Source organism: Apium graveolens, chromosome 7, assembly GCF_009905375.1.
Source record: "Apium graveolens cultivar Ventura chromosome 7, ASM990537v1, whole genome shotgun sequence".
NCBI classification, from domain to species: domain Eukaryota; kingdom Viridiplantae; phylum Streptophyta; class Magnoliopsida; order Apiales; family Apiaceae; genus Apium; species Apium graveolens.
The window spans coordinates 261,741,532-261,747,538 of record NC_133653.1 but is presented as its reverse complement, the minus strand read 5'-3'; the positions used below and the strand labels follow the sequence as shown (position 1 = coordinate 261,747,538).

At 30.4% G+C, this 6,007-nt stretch overlaps 1 long non-coding RNA gene across 1 annotated transcript; it reads left to right on the top strand.

Annotated features, from left to right (window-relative positions):
• The first annotated feature begins 2,968 nt into the window (after positions 1 to 2,968).
• On the top strand, positions 2,969 to 4,518 carry LOC141671621 (uncharacterized). Its single transcript, XR_012555187.1, has 3 exons — positions 2,969 to 3,025; positions 4,204 to 4,336; positions 4,418 to 4,518. It is a non-coding gene; the product is annotated as an uncharacterized LOC141671621 (long non-coding RNA).
• Positions 4,519 to 6,007: the final 1,489 nt, after the last annotated feature.

The following is a 6,007-nucleotide window of genomic DNA, read 5'->3' as shown; positions in this document are numbered from 1 at the left end:
AAGTCTCAAATTATCATAAAACATATATTATTATAACGTATTATGTTCTTCAATTTATTTTTCAACTATTGAAAATTTATATTAATATATCAATAATTTTAAGATAAAACATATTATTAAAAATTACTCGAGTGTTAAAAGCAATCTGTGTATCGCACGGGTTAGAGACTAGTATATATATAAGAGTTACTCTAATAGAAACCAATTTTGGAATAGAAACTAGAAATCAAATAATATTTTATTTTAAATTATTTTGAAATATATCACAAATGGTATGCAAATCGATCATTGAGAGATGAAGAAAAATACAGTGAAGTCGGATTTTAAAACAAATTACCGTTTGACGTGAAAAATCAAATTAAAAATGGAGAAAAAAGGCTGAGATTGTGTGTGGCAGGGTGTAGATTAGTTGGGTGTGGTGCTTTTAGGGGGCCATTAGGTTAGATTGATCTAATGGCTTAGATTAGTTTCTAATTTCTATTTTAAGTTTAGCTTCTAATTGATCATTTGCCTATTATATATATGTGTGTGCTTACACTTATAAAATAACACTGATTTCCGATTGGTAACCCATGAACTCCCTAAAATGATACGACCAAGTTTTTTTGGAGTGAATATCACACGTGCGTGTAATAACCTCACACAGAACATATAATGTAATTTCTATATCAATAATTATAATCTTTTGGATCCTATATATAATAATATTAGCACTTCCTTATCAAATAATACAAATTTTTTCTAATATCGTAATCTGGTAATATTATAATAAAATAGATAATTTGTTTTAGAAAACTTCTAAATATTAGGCTCGCAGAGTCTTTTGTTTTGCTTCCAAATAGTTTCAAGAATTTTAGAAATATGTCTAGTATTAGTAGGAGTATACAGATGCTTTTGTTTTGCTTCCAAATAGTTTCAAGAATTTTAGAAATATGTCTAGTACTAGTAGGAGTATACGAGTCTATTGTTTTGCTTCCAAATAGTTTCTTCGAGACTTTACACATATGTCTAGTACTAGTAGGAGTATATTTATTACATATTTTGACGAATAAATGTGTCGACACTTACAAAATGAGGCGCATCTTGATGGAAAAGCTATGGACTCCCCAAAATGATACGACCAAGTTTTATGGGGTGAATATCATATATGACCATGTTAGTAATCTTTCGAACTAAAAAATGCAACCAAGGAGAAATTTATCAATAAACCATTTTTTAGCAATATCATTGACTTTATTGGTATAGGACATATGAAATACATGTAGCTTAACTTGTTTATTGCATAACCCCAAGATAATTTATCTTCAATCATCCATGGTGGATATACATAGTTTCTACCACTATAGGTCTCTTTGAAAGAATACTTTGGTTGAGGAACATGACAATTAAATATTATGTCTAACAATAATATTGTGAGTACTTGATTGTTTTGTACATGGTACAAAAAACACTTCATTCCTTGAACTGATTACTTTAATATTTATCCTCTTCATATCATGCTTAACTATATGTGCAATATGGATAAAATACTTTATAAGAAACATCTACTTTTATTTTTAGTTTTCTTGTGGTCTCAATCCCCAATCCTTAACTTCTTATTTGTTGAGGTCTAAGTATAGGATTCTTGCTTAGCAAAAATAAATCCACGGGAGAAGAATTTATGATTATCCCTCCTAAACCCGAGCCTGTCGCTTAAATGCGGTTACCTTGGTTCACGTGGTTTGCAGGCTATTACGTGAACCCGTAGGGTTTATCCAGTGCGCACCCGAAGGGTAGCGACTGCGGGTTACCTAAGATAAAAAAATAAAAATAAATTATAGGATGCTTGATAAGTGCTTGAAAAATTTTCGAATAACTTAATTTCGGCTAACAATAAGGTTTTTGGCAGGGTTGGAAAATATATTTTGTGAAGGTAACAACTTTTTCGGGAGAGGTAGTTACATGGGAATAAAGGTGAGGTAACTCTCAGCGAAGTAATGGATTCACCATTGATTATGTAGCAAAAATAGTGGCTCTGATACCAATTGACGGGGATGCTGATTTATAGAAAATATGATTTATGATATTAAAACTTTCGCAAGGTTTTTTTCCATTTAAATCAATATTTTTTCATAAAAATAAAATTTTAAAGAATTACAATAATAAAAAGCTCCAAATTGAATTTGAATAAATTAATTTAACTTTTACTTCAAAAGATGATTTTTAAAATCACAAGATGATAAGTAGCACCCCTGCCAACCGGTCCCGAGATGTTCAGAGATGTTCACTGGCAGCTCTACTCAACTTATATTTGTAAATCACCTTTTTGTTGATTCTTAATTTTATATGAAACTTGTTGACAACTGTTTTTTATAGAAAACGACAATGTTGTGGATGAAAATATTAAAAGTTTTACTTTTTACCTTTTTTGCGAATAAAGTTAGTGGGTGATTGAGAATGTGTTAACTCTGGTAGTTGTTTAATATTGAAGATTTTTATCATTTAATTGTGGTAGCTTGTTAGTATCAAGAACTATAAATTGATTAAAAGTATTTTTTTTAATAATTATGATTAGAATCAAGGATTTCATATATAAAATGAAATGTAATCTTAATAATTTTTAGACTTTGATCAACTCTTTAAATTAAATTTTTCGCTAAAATGAATTGTTATCCAAACAATGTTCGTTGTGCATTAGGAAAATCCTTGGTTTAGTTGTTCAGCACCTGTTTTCACGCGAACCTTCTTTTTTGTTATTTTTTCCATGTTCAATTTTTAATCCTTTTTTGGCATTTAATAGCATAGACTTTCAAAACATAACTACATAAAATTCTAATACTGTTTAGGATACAGTTATATCTTTTACCTCTCACCAACTTTTAAATAATAAATTGACAAAGCAAGATGACCTCAAAATAATACCTAATAATACTGCATCCTCAATTGCACAAAAGTTAGTGTTCCTTTCTTCATTCCCTTCATTTCTACTCTTCCGCACAACAAAGTGAGTCGATTTTTCTGTGGCCATGTCTTCAAAATGTCTTTGGTGAGTAATGTTTCACTTTGTTTTATGTTCTTTTTGATATTCGATGACTTATTTCTCTGAATGGTGCCTGTTTGTTTATGTGACACCATAGAATTACGTTGAAATGTAAAGACTAGATCGTTTCTAAATTTCTACATATACAATTTTTTGATTTCAATCTTTTTATGTTTAGTCCTGAATTGATTATAATCTAAAAATACCTAATTGGTAGCATTTGTTTCGTTCATAAGCGCTGTACGAAAATTGTTAATCCACCCTTGGCTACCAATATCCAAATTATGTTTCTTTATAAATTTATCTAGATCTATATAGAATATATATGGTAAAATGTTTAAAAGGAACAAGTTAATATGGTTTGAGCATGTAGTCGACAATTGACATATATTACTTATATGATTATTGTTAAAATACAATTAAATTGCTCCAAAAGTTTAACTGTCATGTAAATATATAATATTACAAAAACATAGCAAAAATAATTTTAACCCTGTGATTTGACAGGATTTTGCCCTCTTGATATATGAAAAACAATGAGATTAAGAAGGTAGTACGTTGAGGGAAATAATTAACGTGCCTATGTTGTTTTTGATGAATAATTACGAATCTTGTTTTTCGAATTTCTTGCCGAATTATTTTGTCTTATTGATTATTTTCTTACGAAAATATATAAAGTAACCTCTCTTTATCTTTGTAGTTTTTGCATATATGTGTATTAATTTAATAATAATAGCAATAATAATAATAATAATAACAATTTTAATTTATTTGTATTATTATATTAATATTAATATTTACTGCTACAGGTGTGATGCAAGAATCATTTCGTGGTTGTTAGGGCTAGAATTCAATATATAGTAGTGACAACCTCCTTACTAGTTACTAGTTTATCATGTATATTTTTATAGACATTTAATACGAACTACCAAAATATCAGTAACTGCAAAAATCTAACTCAAAATATAAGGTTTAGCTTGTTCTTTCAAGCTTGATCGGAGAATTCCCTTTTTAATGTTCAGAGTTGGATACTAACATTATTAAGGTATCTGGTATTTACTTGGAGAAAGATTCTGAGCAGTATGAATGTTTTGTAAGCATATACATGTTTTGGAGTACCAAATCAGTATTGCTAATCTGAAACTCCAGGCTGGAAGATTAATTTGTGTATGTTTTCTTTTCAGCACATCAAGCGCCCTGTGTTCTGGATGCCAGAATTTGATGGGAAAAGGTTTAAACAATGGACCCCTCAATTTTGTTCCAGGAAATTGTGCGAAGCGGTTGATCCAGTATCACCAGTTGCATCTTAGTGCTAATGTAAAACTTCTTTTTTTTGAGTTGGTCTTCATCAGCATAGGTCATATTTACTCATTGTATTCATGATTTTATTTATTACAGGCTAGCATAGCGTCCCAGAGGGAAGTTGTTTCAGATTTTTTTGCACCCAGTGCCAAAAGGAGATGGTGCTTCTCACGATGCAAGAATCGCCCTAAACAGGCTGCTCCTTTTGCTCAGGTTGGTGCTATTAAATTTTACCTGTATATTAATTAAAGTAAAAATGGTAAAAGAAATTAAGAATTGTTATACATAACATTCGATGTTGACTGGACAACATTTTAGATTATTTGATAAATTTTGTTGCAAGTATATTTTTCAATATTCTTCTTGTGTGACTAGTTCATCTTAAAAAGGCACTCTCTGGCATATATATTTATTGACTAGTTATTCTTAAAAAAGCCTCTGGAAAATCTATATTGCTAATTATATTTTACCATGATTGTTGGAGTGGAGTTCAAATGTTTACAATCCTGGACTCTTAAAATAGCTAGAATACGACATGTAATGAGTCTCACTACAGTTCTAACTAGGCGATCCTGTGTTGTTTATGTCTTTTGTCTTAATACATTGTTTTTACTTCATTAACAGAGGGCGTGGCAGTGTCAAGTATGCAAGCACAAGCCAGGTTGTGGTTATGGTATGTCATCTAATTTATTTCTCTGTTGTTTCAGATCTTTTTTCTTTTGTCCTGTGTTTCGACTTTTTATTCTTTGAGATGTTAAATTGGAAGATTCTACCTATATTTTGTTATATTATTCTATGATATATTAGTGTATCTAGAAGTTTATAACAGATTATTAGATGCTATCAGTTTTATGAATAGCCTGTTTTCCATTTGTATTTCATTTCTTGTTTACAAATTATTATAAACCTTAGCTCATTTTTTTCCAGCTACGTAATTTTTTTATTTGTGTACTTTCAGAAGTTACAGCTGAAACGCTGCCTGCACTATCCAAAATTGGTTTTGAAACTGGTATCCTGAAAGAGTTTTTCAGCTTTGACATGCCTAGCGAACACCAGACATTGTCTGGTGAAATTGTTGTTCATTCCTACAATGCAACGGTGGAGGCTGTGTATCAAAATTTGCGTGTAGTTCACGATGGTCAGCTTTGCGTTGTTTTTACTCCAGATCTTAAGGTTAGGCTTACAAATCTGATGGTAATATAATTTGTGGCAAGATTTTGCTGCAGTCAGGCTAAAACTTTTACAATTTAATGGGCTAGATCTCGTCGTGGGACTTTTGTATTCGCAATATTGAGCAATTTATATCTGGAAATACCTTGCTACCTCAGGTAATATACTATACTGACCGTACTTAATAACATCGTGCCTCAAAGTATATTGTTTTATGAGTGCACAATATATTTTTATATAATAAAAAAGGAAACTCTATTTTATCCTTTCCAGGTTGACAAGCTTCGGTTTTTGTCCTGCGAATATAAGCATGCTGCTGAAAATGATTCATCCTACTTGCAATCTAGTACATTGAAAAGATATTCTGATGCGTAAGTATTCTTCATATTTCCTACAGTCATCATTGTATAGTTAGCTCAATCTACTTTATAGTGGCCATTCAGCCATCTTGGTCTTCTATGTTAATTATCAATAATTGTTATATATACATATATAATTGGATGTGAATTTAGGTAC